This window comes from Podarcis erhardii (genome assembly GCF_964252035.2).
Source record: "Podarcis erhardii genome assembly, chromosome: 17".
NCBI lineage: Eukaryota > Metazoa > Chordata > Lepidosauria > Squamata > Lacertidae > Podarcis > Podarcis erhardii.
Genome location: NC_138515.1, coordinates 8,595,395 through 8,615,080, shown reverse-complemented (window position 1 = coordinate 8,615,080; position 19,686 = coordinate 8,595,395). Strand labels below are relative to the sequence as shown.

The 19,686-nt window shown below is 47.5% G+C and overlaps 1 protein-coding gene across 4 annotated transcripts in view; it reads right to left on the bottom strand.

The window, feature by feature from the left end:
* The window catches only part of KANK2 (KN motif and ankyrin repeat domains 2), a 79,490-nt gene that overhangs the window by 32,726 nt on the left and 27,078 nt on the right, over nt 1-19,686 (bottom strand). For all 4 annotated transcript variants that reach the window (XM_081844910.1, XM_081844909.1, XM_081844908.1 and 1 more), the window contains one exon: nt 10,287-10,406. The gene's annotated coding sequence lies outside the window, so the exon portion shown is untranslated. The remainder of the gene's footprint in view (nt 1-10,286; nt 10,407-19,686) is intronic.

The following is a 19,686-nucleotide window of genomic DNA, read 5'->3' as shown; positions in this document are numbered from 1 at the left end:
TCTGTACAAACTATCTTACAGTGCAGAACGTCACAAGTCCATGTCTGCTCAGTCGCTAGCAGAATATGGGAGTGGGCGATCCTTATACCTTCCCCAGCATAACAGTCCTGTGACCCCCATCCTTCTCCTCCTCTCTCTGCGCGCAAACCTACTGTGCAACGTGGGCGCTGGCAAAGGGGGACTTGCCTCCCCTCCCCTTTGCTCAGGCTCAGTGTTGAGGCTCTCCCTAGCATCTTCTGATCCCTGCGCCCCTTCCCCACTGGAGGCGGGGTTTCCCCCCTCGCCAGAGGAAGAACTGCTTCGCAAGATCTTCGGAGGCTCCCTGTAACACAACTGCCCTTCCACCTCTCGCCTCTGAGCTGATGGCAGTTCCCTGACAACCACCTTCCAAGGGAGCCTGTTCCACTGTTAAACAGCTCTTACCGTCCTAAAATACATATTCTAGGCATTCTTTGGATGTGGTTTGCAGCATGTTTGCCAAAAAGCTTGGCCATGATTAATGCTGCCAAAGCAAAACCAGCAGGGATCAATACCTTTCTTGCAGGTGCAGGCTCCAGCCAGATCTCTCTCTCTCTCTCTCTATTCCCACCTCAGTCTCTCCCTCCCTCCAGATGCCACAGGGCCAGCCAACAGAACTGAGGGAGATTGCCCAAGAAGACAGAACTGGGCCAAAAGAAAGAAAACAAAGCCACGTTTTGGGGCAGGAAGCTGAGCAGCAGCCGGTAGCCTCAAAGGTGAGTCTGGCGCCAAGACACAGAAGGAGCTCAGGAAACAGAAGGGGGCAAGCAGAATATAAAATGGAAGAATGGTATAAAGAGGTGTGGGATGTAGCTATTAGTGATAAATTAACATGTGCCATTAAGGCAAGACAGGGAAATATGCAGGAGAAATGATTTTGAGGAGATAATGGAAGGTGTTTGTATAATTTGTACTGTTAAAATGGAAAGGGGTCAAACCATCGCAAGAGGTGTTTGAATTTTTTGGAGGTTGGATAGTTACAATGGCATGGTCTCAGTTGTGGGGTGCACATTTTTATTCTTATTTATTTATGATTATTACTTTTTAAAAAATGTATAAAATGTAAATAAAAGAATGAATAAAAAGTGGGGTGGGGAGAGAAGGTGCTCAGGGAGACCAGCCATACCCTCCAATATTTCTCTGATGAAAATAGGGACATCCTATTCTATATTAATAATAATTCTAATGTTATTATTTGTGTCCCACCCATCTGTCTGCCTTGCAAGACATATAAAACCATAATAAAATATTAAATATTAAAAAACATATACAGGGCCACCTTCAGATGTCTTCTAAAGGTTGTCTAGTTACTTATATACTTGGTTCAGGGGTTGAAAATAGGGATGTCCTAAGGAAAAGTGGGACATTCTGGGATCAAATCAGAAAACGGGACGGCTTATGTAAATCTGGGAGTGTCCTTGGAAAATAGGGACACTTGGAGGGTCTGGACCAGGGGTCAGCAAACTTTTTCAGCAGGGGGCCGGTCCACTGTCCCTCAGACCTTGAGGGGGGCTGGACTATATTTGGGGGGGGGGCGGCGGGAATGAACGAATTCCAATGCCCCACAAATAACCCAGAGATTTATTTTAAATAAAAGGACACATTCTACTCATGTAAAAACACGCTGATTCCTGGACTGTCTGTGGGCCAGATTTAGAAGGCGATTGGGCCGGACCATGGATAGGCAAACTAAGGTCTGGGGGCCAGATCCAGCCCAATCGCCTTCTAAATCTAGCCTGCAGACAGTCCAGGAATCAGTATGTTTTTACATGAGTAGAATGTGTGCTTTAATTTAAAATGCACCTCTGGGTTATTTGTGGGGCATAGGAATTCGTTCTTTTTTTCTTTTCTTCCAAAATATAGTCCAGCCCCCAACAAGGTCTGAGGGACAGTGGAGATCGGCCCCCTGCTGAAAAAGTTTGCTGACCCCTGGGTCTGGACCATCTCCAGGCAAGAAACTTACACAGGGTCAAGACTGAATGGTGAACACACAATGAGGGAGGGGCAGCCCAAGGCCCACTAACTACAAAGGGAAGCAGCAGCAAATAGGGGATAAGCCCCTAACCCAACAGTCAAAAGGATGCCCAATTGCAAGGCTGCATGCAGCTGGAGGTCTCTATTAACTGAATTTGTTAAATCTGCTTACTCAGATTTATCTAAATAGTCTGAAGACGGAAAAATGAAAATAGATTTAGTACACAAAGAGCCAGCTTTGCAAAAAAAAAATAAAAATCCACAATGCATCCAGAAGAGAGGAACCTCTCGCACCCGATCCCAGCAACAGGGCCTCAGCATCATGTTCCCTTCCCCAGAGGCCATGAGCAGAGATAGACAAAAGCAGCTGATTGGAGACAGGAAGGGTGGGTGGGCATCCTGACCCCAGGGGCTTCCTGCTCTACTAAAAAGTATAATTCATGATCAACAAGCATCCACTGGAAAAGGCAAACAAAGCTTTTAAAAATAGCAGTACGAGGCAGAGAGGAGGCTTTTGCTTTTGAGGCACAAAGACACTCAGAAGTTGCAGCTGAAAAGGGAAGGACTGAGATCAGGGTTTGGAACAACAACAAAAATCCCATTAAAGTAGAGGATGAGGTTGACAATGGATTTGGCCATTGCATGTGACCGTTCCATGCCCTCTCCCGGGAGAGTCTGGTGGACAATGGCCTTGCATGTCAGATACTGAGCAGCAGTGGAAGAACCATCAGTGGAGAGTTGTCAGAAGAGTTATGCTCCTCACAAATGGATCCGCTACTGTAAAATCCCATCCTACCAGATTTCCCTGCAATGTGCTTAACTGAATCGCTCCTTTGACAAGTCTAGATCCAGCCTTAGTAAACGGAGAACCTTCAACAGAAAGAGACTAGGTCCAGGTTCTCCACTCCTGCATGGTAGGTCACTCACTACATACATATACCCTCTGACATTTCTCCAATGAAAACAGGGACGTCCTAAGGAAAAGCGGGAGATCCCGGATTAAATCAGAAACCGGGGCGGCTTCTGTAAATCCGGGACTGTCCCTAGAAAATAGGGACACCTGCAGGGTGTGCATTTATACAGTTTCCTGCATGTTGAAATTCAGCATATCATGGGAAGACCAAGACTTAACTCTTCTCCCAACAACTTTTCTATATCAAAGTCTGTGTACACGTGTGTGTGTGTGTGTGTGTGTGAGAGAGAGAGAGAGAGAGAGAAAACACATTCTATTGCAGTCTGAAGTGGTACAGCACAAGCACATGTTTGCCCCAGTGAAATTCAGAAAACAGGCTACCAGAAAGTTTAATGGTGGAGTGTTGCGGGAGCCAAGGAGGGAACTTGGGATTGTGCCTAAAATCTCAAGTGATGCGGCACTTAAAATTCGGAGTGGCAGCCGCCAGTTGTGGCTCCCTCGCTTGGGGCTAGTTGACAAAGAGGGAAGGAATACACATGTCAAAGGGATAGGATTTCACTGCAACCCAAATAGTGGAATGAACAGCGAGAGGCACCCCTCGGAAAAGCTCCCTTCCAATTGCGACACAGGCTGAATGGGAGGCATGCTAACCCCACTTTGAAAATACATTTGGGTGTAGCTTATCTCGGTTGTGGGTGCACTGAATGAGTTTAAACGCCAGAGGTCCAGCTCCAAAACGCGCCCACACCCTTCTTGGGAAGGAAAGGAAACAAAAGCTTGGAAAACCCCCTGAAGGCTTGGAACTGGAGACAAAGTGCACCGTTGTTCAAACGGTCAAATTAGATTTTTGTTAGGTTGGGAAACATTGGCCCAAGGAAGGACGAGGGCCACTTTGAGAAAATGGGCGATGCTGGCATAAGGCATTGTCCCAGCTCCACTCCCCCTTGTTCTGCTGCAGTGAATGCTGTGTAGTCTCTACATATTGCATCCCAGCATCCTCTTCCAATTCATTAAAAAAATAATTGAGAGAAATAAACAACATGTAAGTAAAGTAAAGGTAAAGGGACCCCTGACCATTAGGTCCAGTCATGGCCAACTCTGGGGCTGGGGTGCTCATTTTGCTTCCGGGAGGTCATGTGGCTAGCATGACTAAGCCGCTTCTGGCGAACCAGAGCAGTGCATGGAAATGCCGTTTACCTTCCCACCAGAGCGGTACGTATTTATCTACTTGCACTTTGATGTGCTTTTGAACTGCTAGGTTGGCAGGAGCAGGGACCGAGCAACGGGAGCTCACCCTGTCGCAGGGATTTGAACCACCGACCTTCTGATCAGCAAGTCCTAGGCTCTGTGGTTTAACCCATAGCGCCACCCGCATCCCAACATGTAAGTAATATACGAAAAAATAAAATAAGAGTGAGATATAACTAATCCACAATGTGTTTTCACTTTTAGGCATGCCCTACGTAGCAAGCATAAACCCTTATTGGCATTTTTAGGTAGTCTAGGCAGGGCATATCGTACTTATTGGATCAAGTGGCTGACTGGATTTATTTATTATTTATTAAACTTATATCCCACCTTCCCTCCAAGGTGTTGTACATGGTTCTCTCTTTCCCCCTCCCACCCTCCGCACACTCCATTTTATCCTCAAAACAGCCCTGTGAGGAAGGCTAGACTGAAAGACTGTGACTGTCTCAAGGTCACCCAGTGAGCTTCGCGCTCAAGTGGTGATTTTAACCTTGATCTCCCAGGTCCTAGTCTGGCACTCTGACCACTAGGCCACACTGGCTCTTGTGCAACCCTGGCAATGAGCTCACCATCGCAGTTGTCTTACGAGGAACTGCCGGTCAATGGAGAAGAGTCCATGGGGCGCTGGGGGTGGCAGGTGGGGGTTAAGAGAAAGAACTTAGCTGTTAAAGTATGTGGACAAAGACAACAATGCCCATTTACACCACAAAGAACTTATAACCAACCTGCTCTCAGCAACCAGAAACATCATAACCAGACACTGGAGAGACCTGTCAGGAGTAAGCATGGACCAATGGTACCAAATAGTATGGGAAACAGCCCTACTAGAAAAATTAACTAATAAACTGAAACTGACATGGGGACAAACAGAAGAAGACGCCTTCACCCCGGTATGGCTCCCCTTTATCACATACACAGCCCAACAGGACAACGACAATAATCCACCAACAGCATACAAATCAATATGGCTAACCTGATCCAAAACACCCACCCACCTCACTCACACACGAAAACAAAGATCACCACAGCCAATCACAAGCAAACAATCACATCCTAAGCCAACCCCAACCTCTCTCACCACCAAAGGAACACAAGTGAACAACACAAGCAACGCTGACACCAAACTCTACATACATTAAACATAATAGAAACACCGCCACCCGACCCCACCCCCATCCATCCTCCCTCCCCCCACCCCCCCTTTCTTTTTTCTTTCTGTTTTCTTCTCCCCCTAATGCCTCAACAAATGAAACGGATTTGTAAAAACGTTACATGGAAGAAGAAGAAGAAGAAGAAAAAAGAGGCACTACACTTCTGTAAAACAAGAAAATCCTTAATATTAAAAAAAAAAAAGTATGTGGACAAAGGCATGCGAGAGAGGAGATGAAATGCGGGGCACCAGCGGCGTAGCGTGGGTTGTCAGCACCCGGGGCAAGGCAAGTAATTTGCGCCCCTAACCCCTAACCTGCCACCGCTGCCAGCTTCTTCTTGCTGCTGCCTGGGCTAGTCGGGTATGGTTCTCTCCCGCGCTGAGCGCTGCGCTGGGCGGCCGTTGCACTGTCCCTCCCCCAGATAGTCCCTCCCTCGCTCTCTCTCCACTCCGCTCCGCAACGCAACGCACGCCTGGCACCCTCCCTCTCCACAGTGGGCAGCGACCCGGCAGCTCGGATCGGATTCGCACAGCCAGCACTGTGAGAGAGAGTGAGTGAGCCAGGTAGGGGCAGAGAGCTGCAAGTGCGCCCCCCCAAATGTTGCGCCCGGTGCGGCTGGCACCCCCTGCACCCCCCACGCTACGCCACTGCGGGGCACGCCCTTTATTTACTTATACACTGCTTTTCAATGACATTCTCCAAAGCAGCTTACAAAAACAACTCATCTGTACGGCTAGAAGCAGTACAGATGAGTGGGGAGGGGGGCTTGCAGCCCCCAAGTATCGATGACCCCCAGGGTTCCCTATCCCTGCAAAAGAGGGATTCAATCACAGCCACAGAATGAAGTCAGCTTCAACCAGAAAAAAAAAACCAAAACTGTCTTCTGCCAGAAAGAAATAATGGGCAGCACCAGCCAAGTCCCCACGGGGAGAACTTTTCTGGGGCAAAGGTGCCACAACTGAAAAGCCCCCCCCCCCACTCTCCTAGTCGCCACCTCCTTGACCCAAAGAAGGGCCTCCGAACACACAGACAGGTCCATGTGGAAGAAGGCTTCACTTCAGGCACCCAAGTTCAAAGCTTCCCAGGACCTTAAAAGGGTAACCAGCAACCAGCAGTTTGAACTGAATTTGGAAATGCACCAGCAGTCAGCGAAACTGTTGTAAAACTAGTGAGATATATTTCATTGGCTGGGCCTAGCAAAGTTGGACACAGTCCATCATCTGAGCAGTGTTCAAAGGAAGCCCCACATCCAAAGGATTGCAGTAGGGCCCCCTTCACAACTGATGTGGTTTGCATGTGTTTTATTCTTAGACTTTTGCATCCATGCTTAAAAGCTGTTTTTATGTGGTTTTATTTTTAGTTACTTTGCGAAACCTGAGCAGCTCAATACCTCAATACCTCAAAACCTAAGGTCTAGCAAACTCTTTTTTTTAATGGACAAAATACACACTGGCCAAACATTGTCAACACACCCATCTACTGCAATAATTAATACAGTGGTGCCCCGCAAGACGAACGCCTCGCAAGACGGAAAACCCGCTAGACGAAAGGGTTTTCCGTTTTTGGAGGTGCTTCGCTAAACAAATTTCTCTATGGGGTTGCTTCGCAAGATGAAAAAATCTTGTGAGTTCCCGCGTCCCCCCCCCCGCTTTTTTCCGCCCTTTCCCTAAGCGCTAAGCCACTTATCAGCTGTTCCGCTGATAAGCCGCTTCTCAGCTGATCGCTAAAAGCCGCTAGACCGCTAATAGCGCTAATCCACTAAGCTGTCAATGGGCTTGCTTCACAAGACGAAAAAACCGCTAGACGAAGAGAATCGCGGAACGGATTAATTTCGTCTTGCGAGGCACCACTGTAAATATTTGCAATGCACCACCCGCATGCTAGGTGCTGTTCAAAAGCATCACGTTGATAGACTAATCCAGGCTGCTTGATTTCTGCATCAAAACCTGAGTTTCTCCATAGCTTATTAGTTCAATCCACCCTTTTCCATGCCATTATCAGGTGCAGTATGAAGCCTGCAAATCGGACAAATGGACAATGGCTAGCTTACCCAGATGCTAGCATAAGAGCCAGTGGGCTGATAAGGACAGAGCAAGTTCAAGAGGAGCTGACAAGAGAGGAAAGAAGCAGGCCACTCTTACTTTCAGGGTGGGCAAGCTTGTGGCAGCATTTGAAAAGAGCAGAGTAAGTTGAGCATCGCTCCTTCAAGAGACAGGCAGAGCAACTCTGGCCCTTTCCCCCTATATGGAAGCAATTTTCTCCAAAAATAAACAATTTTGCAGGCTGCTACATGAGAACTTCCTCCTGCTGACAAAGAAATCTTGGCAATGATGGGGGAGGAGCGGAGGATGAAACACCAACCCAGTGGGAGAGCAAGGAAGTTCGGTTTCAGCAGCCAGGCTTTTTTCCCAGAGCAGGAAGCTGGGGCGAGTTGGGGGGGGGGGACATGCAGGGAAGCAAAGCGTTTGCAAGCAGAGTGGAGCTGAAGCAGCAAAAGTCGAACTTGGGAAAGTGGAAATAGGACTTCCCTTCTGGAGTCAGAAGGAGAGGGAGGGCTGGGCTGCGTGAGTGAGTGAGTGACTGATCATAAAATCATTGCTTCCGAGGGTCAGTGATAGGAGGCTTTGAAATCTGGTACAAGCAGAACTTGCAAAAATAAAAATAAAAAATCAGCACCCTAAAACCACATACCTAGAGGGCTGCTTGAACCTCCTGTCATGGGAGCAAACTGCTACCCAAAAAGCCGTAAATAGATCTGAGTGGCGGCATGCCACAGGCAAATATGCCTCTGAACACTAGTTGCCAGGAATCACATGTGGAAAGAGTACAGTGGTACCTTGGGTTAAGAACTTAATTCGTTCTGGAGGTGTATTCTTAACCTGAAACTGTTCTTAGCCTGAAGCATCACTTTAGCTAATGGGGCCTCCCGCTGCTGCCACCAAGCAATTTCTTTTCTCATCCTGAAGCAAAGTTCTTAACCTGAGGTACTATTTCTGGGTTAGTGGAGTCTGTAACCTAAAGCATCTGTAACCTGAAGCATCTGTAACCCGAGGTACCACTTTAGTGTTGAACCCAGGCCCTGCTTGTGGCCTTCCTATGGAAATCTGTTTGGCTGTTGTGAGAACCATAAGCTGAACTAGATGGGCCACTGGCCTGATACAGCAGGATCTTATATTCTCATAAGTTTATGCCTTCTAAAACACAAACTAAGCATCAGTTCAGGCACAAAGCAAGCTGCATTCACATGCTCAAACTACTCAAAGCCAGTCTCCATTTGAGGTCTTTACAGTACCTCTCACTTGATAACAATCCTGCTCACTTTTCAGGTTCTTTCCTTTTCAGTGGAGAAGGTGCCACAACTCTGCAAAGCGGCTTAGCTGGAGATAGCATTCGTCTACAACAGCTCCCACACCAATTGTGATTTTCCGAGAACCTGCCTCCAACAGAACTCATTGCTGAATTCTGAAACTGAACATTTGTTCCTACCACCCCCATTTCCCTACCAACCTTATAGAAGCCAGAATGACAATCATCTCTCACAGAGCAAAAACAAATGCCAAATGTTCATTTCCATGTAGATACATAAACTCCATGACCTCTGCACAGGACTGGAAAAAGGGTCATTCCACTCTACTGGCAGAAAGACACCAGCCATCTTGCTGGCCGATGTTTCTAGATCTTCCTCAAATTTCTCTGCTGGTTGGGAGCCAGTTTCATCGCTGGCCGTCTCGACAGCTTTAACAAAATCACTCTCCTCGCCACTTGCAGCTTCAACCACAATGCATTACTGGCAACCTGCTAGTGGTGCAGCAGTAAAACTGCTAGCACATTTGCAAAGCTAAGCAGTATCTGGTAATGGTTGTCCACCTTGAGGAGCCTCACCAAGAGGGCAATCTATCTATATACAAACACACATATACAGTGGTGCCTCGCAAGACGAAAAGAATCCGTTCCGCGATTCTCTTCGTCTAGCGGTTTTTTCGTCTTGCAAAGCAAGCCCATTGACAGCTTAGCGGATTAGCGCTATTAGCGGTCTAGCGGCTTTTAGCGATCAGCTGAGAGGCGGCTTATCAGCGGAACAGCTGATAAGTGGCTTAGCGGCTTAGGGAAGGGGGGGAGCGAAAAAAACCCCGCGGGAACTCGCAAGATTTTTTCGTCTTGCGAAGCAACCCCATAGGGAAATTCGTTTAGCGAAGCGCCTCCAAAACAGAAAACCCTTTCGTCTAGCGGGTTTTCCGTCTTGCGAGGCGTTCGTCTTGCGGGGCACCACTGTATATACAGTATATCAGTTCTGCTTTATGAAGCAGGGACAGGACCTGAACTCATCACAGTGGAATTAAGCTGAAATTAGCCAGGAGGCGGATGCTGAGCCAACCTCCTTTCAACAGCCCCAACTCAAGCACCTCCAGCCACTTAGGATATCACTGCCACCAGACAGAAAAGGAGTGAGCTACAGCCACCTTATTGCTCCCAGGAATCCCTCCCAGCAGGCCAGACAGTAATGTTCATGCATTGTCCTTGGGAACAGAAATAGGTCTAGGAGATTTAGGTGCAGGGCTTGCTAATCCACAGCAACTTTTCCTCCGCTCTTTCTCAGCACAGTCCATGCTTTAAAGCTCCATGTCTAAGTGCCTTTCTTTTTGCCCTAAAGCTTTCCCCATGAAGACCTACTCTTTAAAGCTGAATTGGAGCAAACGTCAGCCCTGCAGAAAACCTGAATTGATGTTTGCTTTGATTGAGCACCCAAGAGCGGGTTTCCAAGGGGAAAGCTCCAGGGCAAAAATAAAAAAATAAAAACCACGTATAGAGATGGAGCAGGGCAGAAGGTCAGTGTGGCTAAGTCCATGGTCACAGGGTTTGTAGTGGCAGCATTTTGAAGGATCTGGCAGCATTGTGAAGTAGCAAAAGGGCTAGCAATCTGCAATTCCTAACATTGCAGAAGAAGTCCTGGTTGTTGTGCGCATCGAAAAGGTTTCTCTCACCTCAATCAGTGCCTCTCCCGTCTCTCTCTCTGCAGCCTGGAGATAAGGCAGCATGCCGATTCCACAAGTATGCCCCTCTCTTGTCCTTCTTTAGCCAGCAGTCCCCGTGTATCACTGTCCCTTGAAAAGAAAATAGGAAAAGGTCATTTCCTCACCTGCAGCTGGTCCAGAGAACTCAAGAGAATAAGGAGGGTGAACCTGGGGCCCTCCAGATGTTGCAGGACTTTAAGTGCCATCATCCCTGAACACTGGCTGTGACTGATGGGAGCTGGAGTCTAACAATATCTCCTGAAGGCCAGTATTCCAAGACAGCAACATTCACCCAATCCTGTAAGAGATCATTTTCCTCTGCCGGTTCAGGCAGAAAGAACATGTCCCCAAACCCTGATCATTCAGCATCCGTTGCTTTAGTGCTGCCTCTGACTAATCCCTGGACTTTAGCTGATGCTTTCTTAAAAGCCCCAAACCTCAAGGATTCTTGAAACCTCAAGCATATTTCTGCCATCCGCCAGCCATCTGGAACTCAGGCCTGCTGCTGTTGCTCCCATCAAATTGCTGCACGATTCAGCCTGTCTGGTTTTCATTTCTTGTAACATGGCATTGACAGCATAGAAAGCTTTGATTCTGCTCTGCCACCCAGCCCCAAGGAAGGAACCACAGAGGTCTTCCAAAGAGGAGGTCAGGAATCTGGGATTCATACTCTCTACTTGTAGACACAGCATGGGCTTTGTGTGCAAATTTTGATTGAAACAAAGAAGTTGATCTCGTGTCCAGGAGGCATCAGTGTTTTACCTCTTAGTAAAGCCAGGATTACTTGTGGCTGAGCGTAGAAAAATGCATCAACACACATGGGGTCAACTGGACCATTGTCATTGTTCATATGAAAGCCGTAACACTTGGATGTGCGGCTGTGAGTTTCAAAATGCATCTAAAGAAGACTTTGCCCCCCAGATGTTTAGGACTGCAACTTCCATCAGCTTCAGCCAGTGTGTCCAATGGGAATTGACATTCAACATCTGGAGGGCTCCAGGTTGCTGATTTAAAGGAGAATTCCCAAACCTGAGAAAGGCTATCAAAAGGCCTTCAGATCACTAGACATTGTCCAGATCTTTAACTAAGACCAACAACAGAACCACATGATGCAAAAATGAAGCACATGCTAGCTTTTAAATTGTCACCTCACATAGTTTCCTGACTTGGAGCAGCATTTTTAACTTTGATGATTGTCCTACTTGGTGGGACGATCTACTTGGCTCTCAACATGGACCATGTGGTCAGTCCTGATTCAGTCACATCGAGCAAGAGCAAAGGGCTAAAGTTCATTCAGTGACAGCAGGGAGCCAGAGACTAAGAACTCATTGTAAGCAAGACAGGACAGAGTTTGGAAGCCCCAAGCCACCAATTGTCCAACATCAACAGGAAACCAGGAAGACCTCTCTGGTTCCACGCATCCCCTGTGTAGCCAGAGGCCCAAACATGACCTGATGCTGGATCCAGGCTTGCAACATTGGCTGACAATACTTCCCCACCTGCTTTGATATCTAACCTCCTAACTTGCAAGAGTCCAAAACAAAAGCCATCTCCAGCTGTTTTTCACCCTCAGGTGAGCACTAAGCCCTGGAGTGACCCAAGCAGTCACTCAGAAAGACAATATTGTTCTGCCTGCCAAAAAATAGGATGGGTGAGTCAAGACATGTTGCCCTGTGGATAGAATTCCTTAGCACCATTGTAGAGAGTGCATGTTTTGCATACAGAATGGCCCAGGTTCAATGCCCAGTTAGATAACCTCAGGAAGCATATGCTGGGGAAAAGAGACCTTGAAGACTGGCTGTCAAGTCAGAGAAGGTAATATTGAGCTAGATCAGGGATGGGAAACTTGTGTCCCTCTTGATGTTGTCAGCTCTCATCAGCCCAAGGCAGCATGGTCAATCAGAACCAGTGAAGGCGGTGAAGGTCCTGTGTGAGTGCCTGGAGGCGGTTGGAGGTTGGATGGCGGCTAACAGATTGAGGTTGAATCCTGACAAGACAGAAGTACTGTTTTTGGGGGACAGGAGGCGGGCAGGTGTGGAGGATTCCCTGGTCCTGAATGGGGTAACTGTGCCCCTGAAGGACCAGGTGCGCAGCCTGGGAGTCATTTTGGACTCACAGCTGTCCATGGAGGCGCAGATTAACTCTGTGTCCAGGGCAGCTGTCTACCAGCTCCACCTGGTACGCAGGCTAAGACCCTACCTCCCCGCGGACTGTCTCGCCAGAGTGGTGCATGCTCTAGTTATCTCACGCTTGGACTACTGCAATGCGCTCTACGTGGGGCTACCTTTGAAGGTGACCCGGAAACTGCAATTAATCCAGAATGCGGCAGCTAGACTGGTGACTGGGAGTGGCCGCCGGGACCACATAACACCGGTTCTGAGAGATCTGCATTGGCTCCCAGTACGTTTCCGAGCACGATTCAAAGTGTTGGTGCTGACCTTTAAAGCCCTAAACGGCCTCGGTCCTGTATACCTGAAGGAGCGTCTCCACCCCCATCGTTCAGCCCGGACACTGAGTTCCAGTGCCGAGGGCCTTCTGGCGGTTCCCTCATTGCGAGAAGTGAGGCTACAGGGAACCAGACAGAGGGCCTTCTCGGTAGTGGCGCCCGCCCTGTGGAACGCCCTCCCATCAGATGTCAAAGAGATAAAGAATTACCTGACGTTCAGAAGACATCTTAAGGCAGCCCTGTTCAGGGATGTTTTTAATATGTAATGCTGTATTGTTTTTGATACTGATTGGGAGCCGCCCAGAGTGGCTGGGGAGGCTCAGCCAGATGGGCGGGGTATAAATAATAAATTATTATTATTATTATTATCAGGTATTATAAACGGTGTGGTAGTCTAGCAGGCTACCAGTTCCACATCCTTGGGTGAGATGAATACAGTCTCAGTATAAGCACAATTGGTTTACCCCAAGCTCTCTTGCGCTAGAATTTAAGATACTGGTGTGTATCTCTTTGATTCTGCAGTCACCTGGGGCAACAAAATAGCTTGGAGTGACTGTGAACAAATTTTAGGCTACTTCACAGTAACACCCCCCCCCCAAAAAAAAAACCACACCATATGGGTGCTGAACAGGTTTTTAAAAAACATTTTCCTCTCAAAATTAGATTACTGAGTTAATCTTGAACACTGCAGAATTTAAAAGAATAAGATTAATTAACTGAACAGATTCACATCTGCTTATACAACAAGTTTAATTAGACTGATAAACAGTGATTTATCTTTCTGATAATCTTTAAATTAAATTCCATCTATCAAGTTGACTATTAATTTATTGCTGCTAATGCTACGCCATGGTCAGTGGTAACGATTTTATTATGAAATGGGATGAACATCCGTTATTAGCTTCCAAGCATCACTGCTTAACCAAAAAGAAAAACATAGAGCAGTATCTTGGTGGGTGGGGGTGATATTTCGGAACTCGGAGAATGTCAGCAGTTCAAAATCTGAAAGGATGTCGGTACTGCACAACCACAGAGAAAACAGAATCCCACTGAACTGTCCGCTGTAGAAGTGCCATTAAGAGGCAAGTCAAGGCAAATTACATTGGATAAACTGAGCCCAGCTGCTTTTGCTAGAACCAAGGGGCTGCAAGGGATTTGGAGATCACGAACATGCAAGCCACAGCCCTGAATACTGAGTAGTCAAGAGTGGGGAAACATCCAACAAAGTCTGTGTTGTGGGGAAGCCCCAGGAAACACAACATGTTAGTCCCTGAGCATGAGCGAAACTCCATTCCCATGGCTTTTAAGGACTGCTGTCCCCTGTCCCCTATGGGGAAGCAGCAGGCAGCAAAAATGATGCCTTCTGGCAGGGCCTCATAATTGAAAATTCCATGTTCAGCCAATGTTCGGACACAGAACTTTAAGGTGTGGCCCTGTGCCCAGAGACATAGCAGAAAAGGAAGTCTGGATGAGCCCTTAGGCTATCTCTTCAGTTTATGGCTGGGGCAAAATTTGAGCTAGGAATTTGTTGGTTCTTAATTGAGTGCAGGGACACGGGTGGCGCTGTGGGTTAAACCACAGAGCCTAGGGCTTGCCAATCAGAAGGTCGGCAGTTCGAACCCCTGCAACGGGGTGAGCTCCCATTGCTCGGTCCCTGCTCCTGCCAACCTAGCAGTTCGAAAGCACGTCAAAGTGCAAGTAGATAAATAGGTACCGCTCCAGCGGGAAGGTAAACGGCATTTCCGTGCGCTGCTCTGGTTCGCCAGAAGCGGCTTAGCCATGCTGGCCACATGACCCGGAAGCTGTACATCGGCTCCCTTGGCTAGTAAAGCAAGATGAGCGCTGCAACCCCAGAGTCGGCCACGACTGGACCTAATGGTCAGGGGTCCCTTTACCTTTAATTTAGTGCAACCCCATATACATCAACTCAGAAACAAGTCTCACTGAGCTCAATGTGCTAACTTCTTAAGCCAGTATAGGACAGCAGCCTCAGTCTCTTCCAGCGGAATTCGATACAGAGGTAAGTTGGGTATTTGTGCTGGTATGAGGTCCGCTCATGCAATGGGACTCCCCCCCCCCCATGTTCCCCTAAAGCTGTTCTGGGGTTTTCCCCAACTCTCCAGAGCAGATTTAGGGGGGCTTGGAGAGAGGAGGGTGAGGAAGCCCTGTTGCATAAGTAGACCTCATTCTGTGCATGCAACAACTTAGTGGAATCCCACCCATAACACTGGAAAGAGTTCTCTTTTGAGCCCATGCTAGAAAGTAAAGATTATTTTACACCAAGAGTAATTGGGACCTTGCAGTTGTTGCTGGACTTCAGCTCCCATAATCTCTGACATTAACCATGCTGGCTGGGACTGATTAAAGCAATATCTGATGGCTCCGTGTTGGCACACCCAAGATTTACACCTTGACATAATTTTGTGTAGCTACAACATTGCTGGCCTTGACATCTCGGGTAGTTCTCAGATTTTGAGATGAGCCAGTCCCTAGTTGCTCCTTCCTAGGGCTGTTAAAGCCACAATATCTACATTCATATATAAATTATGGCATTGTTCCATATGCTGTATAAAGATAAATAGCAGGTGCATGGTACAGGTAGACAACAAAATATACATAAAGAATGAGCAAGTGTAACAATAATAAGCAAAGAAGGGAAAAAAGAACTAGTTCAATAGCACTGAATTTTCAGATGATTGAACTAAAGTTAATACTTGAATGACATTTATCTTTGCTGTTTGTTTGTACAAGTAAGTGTTCACAATATGCATACTTTTTACGGGTGTGCACCAGCCACAAGATTTGACTTGTGTTTCTAACTTTGGGAAGCAGCCCAATCTTTCAGAACCATTCTGTGCCTTTAAAATTCAACTCATTGTTGGGGGCCAAATCAGATCTGTTAAAAATGAAGGTCAGTCCCACCCCCTCCATTTACTACAGTGGTGAACTTAGACACACATTACAGAAATGAATAAAATTTGAGGGCACAGCAGTTCCTCCAGATTAAGGGGTTGCATTAAGCCTGCCAAATTGCAGGCACATAAAGAACCTTTAAAATTAATGGCGTATTGTGTTTTTTTGAAGAAAGAAAGAAAGAAAGAAAGAAAGAAAGAAAGAAAGAAAGAAAGAAAGAAAGAAAGAAAGTTCTCTTTTATTTTATGCCAGAATTGGATGCAATTTGCAAGCATGATAAGCCCTTATGAGGGAATGAAGTCTGCCAGATTTCAGAATGATAGCAGCAAAGAAGATGGAAAGGAAAGGAAAGGAAAGGAAAGGAAAGGAAAAAGGAAGAATTATGTCTGCGGGGATTCTATTTTATCATTTTGCGGTGGGTACAACAGAAATCATGGAGATGATGGAGGGAAAAAGAGCATGGAAGAAAATGTCAGTCCCTCTCATGGAGTCTGCTAGTGGTTGATTAAAAACAAAGTTCCCAGAGTGCATTGGAGAATTAGTAACTGAGTTATGAAAACTGCCCCTCTATGTGCCCCATAATTTGAAAAGTACACAGGGCCGACACACATTCCTAATAAATATTAATATTGATATTATAAAAGTTAGTGCGAACTTGTCACATGGAACATGGGGTATGTTCATTCAAGCGTCTAGGGTTTTAAAAATAAAAATCCAAGCAAGTTTAGGCCTTTAAAAGTATTAACCCCTTCCTTCAATTAAAAAACAACAACAATTCTACAAGCTAAGTCTAGCTATGCTACTGTTCTGTGCCTTTCCCCCCAACTCCTCCTCCCAGTTCATTTCAGAGAGAAAGCAAGAAAGTCTCTCTTCTTCACAAAGCTGAACAAAGCAACTTAAAACTGCCTTCCAAAAACCCTCGTGAAAAGAAAACTGAAATTTTTTTTACCACAACAGCAAAACATGCAGCCATTCGAAACCCCACTGGGGAAAGAAAACCCAAGCCCAAAATTTAAAGCAGAGGGCCAGCTGTTCTATTTATTATTATAAGAAAAAGGGATGGGGGATTGGATTGTTTCACCTGGTAAGTTTTCTGTGGTATTGAACAAAGACAAAAGCACAGTACAAGACAAAACCATATTGCAGGGTGTTCAAAGCAATTGGGACATTGTCTTCTGCAGGCAAGAATAAAAGCAACAGCAAGACCCACATATGAAATACATGCAAAGCAACCAAAAAGATGCAACAGAGATTCTCTGGGGATTTGCACCACAGTGTCTGACAAGAAAGTCGCGACTTTGACAAAAGTATTCCTAGGATTTACGAACATACAAAATACAAAGCTTTGGCTCAGTGAGTCTGGATCAGGGGTAGGCAACCTAAGGCCCAGGGGCCGGATGCAGCCCAATCACCTTCTCAATCCCGCCCGCAGATGGTCCAGGAATCAGCATGTTTTTACATGAGTAGAATGTGGTTTTACCGTATTTTTCGCCTTATAGGACACACTTTTTCCCCTCCAAAAATGAAGGGGAAATGTGTGTGCATCCTATGGGGCGAATGCAGGCTTTCGCTGAAGCCTGGAGAGCGAGAGGTGTCAGTGCGCACCGACCCCTCTCGCTCTCCAGGCTTCAGGAAGCTATCCGCAAGCCTTGGGAGCCTGGCGGGAGTTCCCACGGGCTCGCAAGGCTTGCGGGCAGCAGCCTGCAGCCCGAAGCACGGGGCGCACTCCGGAGGGCACCCCGTGCTTTGCGCAGATGTCCGCAAGCCTTGCGGATAGCAGCCTGTTCTGGGGGCTCAGGCTTCCCCCGCACCAGCCCCGTGGCGGGGGGGGGGGGAATAATTTTTATTTATTTATTTCCCCCCCCAAAAACGAGGTGCACCCTATGGGCCAGTGTGCCCTATAGGGTGAAAAATATGGTATTTAAAATGCATCTCTGGGTTATTTGTGGGGCCTGCCTGGTGTTTATACATGAGTAGAATGTGTGTTTTTATTTAAAATGCATCTCTGGGTTATTTGTGGGGCATAGGAATTCGTTCATTTTGTTCCCCAAAATATAGCCTGGCCCACCATATGGGACGGTGGACCGGCCCACAGCTGAAAAAGGTTGCTGCCCCTGGTCTGGATAGCTCAGTTGGTTAGAGGGCTCTATTGATAGGTGTTGTCTACAGTTGCAGTTGCTCGCTGTGTCTTCAGCAAGTCTCCTGGATGGCTATAACAGCTATTCTTCATGGCGGTTCAATTACCCCAACTAGACTTTGGTAAGCATTCACTGCACAGATGGGGGCTGTAAGTGAATTTCAGTGTGCTGCAGCGAACGTCGGTGCAAAGCCATATCCCCCATCATTTAAGGAGGGCAGTTTGGGAGGAAGCCCCATCACCACCCCACTGACCCTGTCACTTGCCCCCTCCCTGCCACCGATCCCTTCCCCGTCCACTCGGTCCCTCCCTCCACAACCTCCTACCTTTGTCCAGTCCTCCTCCTCCACAGCCTCAGGGGTATGTTAGAAGACACCCCATGGACTGCAGCGGCCTACTGGAAGTTTGCCCCGGCCTCAGCTGTGTACAGAGACGCGGACCGGACCGGACCGGACCGGACCGGACCGGACCGGATCTGCCTCTTCCCCTATATAATAATAATAATAATTTATTATTTATACCCCGCCCATCTGGCTGAGTTTCCCCAGCCACTCTGGGCGGCTCCCAATCAGTATTAAAAACAATACAGCATTACATATTAAAAACATCCCTGAACAGGGCTGCCTTAAGATGTCTTCTGAACGTCAGGTAATTCTTTATCTCTTTGACATCTGATGGGAGGGCGTTCCACAGGGCGGGCGCCACTACCGAGAAGGCCCTCTGTCTGGTTCCCTGTAACCTCACTTCTCGCAATGAGGGAACCGCCAGAAGGCCCTCGGCGCTGGATCTCAGTGTCCGGGCTGAACGATGGGGGTGGAGACGCTCCTTCAGGTATACAGGACCGAGGCCGTTTAGGGCTCCAGCACAGCAGGCGAACCTTTGGTGCTGCCATGAAGGAAGGAGGAAGAGGAGGTCAAGGTAAGTTTTCCTTCCTTTTTTTTTTTGATCCTGCACTCTTGTGTGAGCCAACTGACTCATGCCACAGCACGGAACCAGAAAGCCCCCGTCTTTGGGTCTCTCGCTCTGGCGCAACTGGCACAGGGGAACAAAATTGGGGCATTTGGGATCAGAAGTGGCTTCTGTTAATTTGGGGTGTCCCGGTTAAATTGGGACACTTGGGGGTTATGCAGTGTGAATGTACCTGGACCTGCCAGGTACATAGCTGTCAACGTTTCCCTTTTTTTAAGGGAAATTCCCTTATTCCAAATAGGATTCCTTACAAGAAAAGGGAAAAGTTGACAGCTATGGCCAGGTGAAACACCGCAGAGCGTTGCTGTCCTTCTAAGTGCTCTAAAAATGAGGATAAAATCTACAAATAGTTCCCTCTTAGCACTGCACGGCATACCGACCTCATGTTCTTGGTACGGTCAAATCTAGCAATTCCTGCAGTCCGTCAAAGGTATTTCTAATGACAGGAATATCAAGAATCCACCACGGTATCTCGCCTAGTGTGGGGGAGGCAGCGGTCACACCATCACCCCCTATCCCCCCCCCAACCTCCAGCCCCGCCTCCCATCTGCCTCCAATATAAATAGACAAGGGTGGGAGGAGAAGGAAGCGGCTGGTGGGAGAGAAAGCCACGAACTACAGTCTTGGTGACCTTTGGCTTTCCGACTTGGAGCTATAGACAACACTTTTGGCAATGTGCCTCCCTGGCTGTCCTCCAGCTGCATCCCTATTCCCCTAGGAGGAGGAGGAGGGATGTCTTCTTCGCCAGGGCCTCGCATCCAGGGCCTCGGAGGGTCGGCAGCTTCAACTGCCACGGCTCAGGGCTATTCTTAGCATCCAAAACGCTAGCGTGGAAAGGAGCCAGAAAGTTTGCAGTACAAAGGCCTGCTTGTCCGAGGAAGAGATGAAAAACAGCCTCCGAAAGC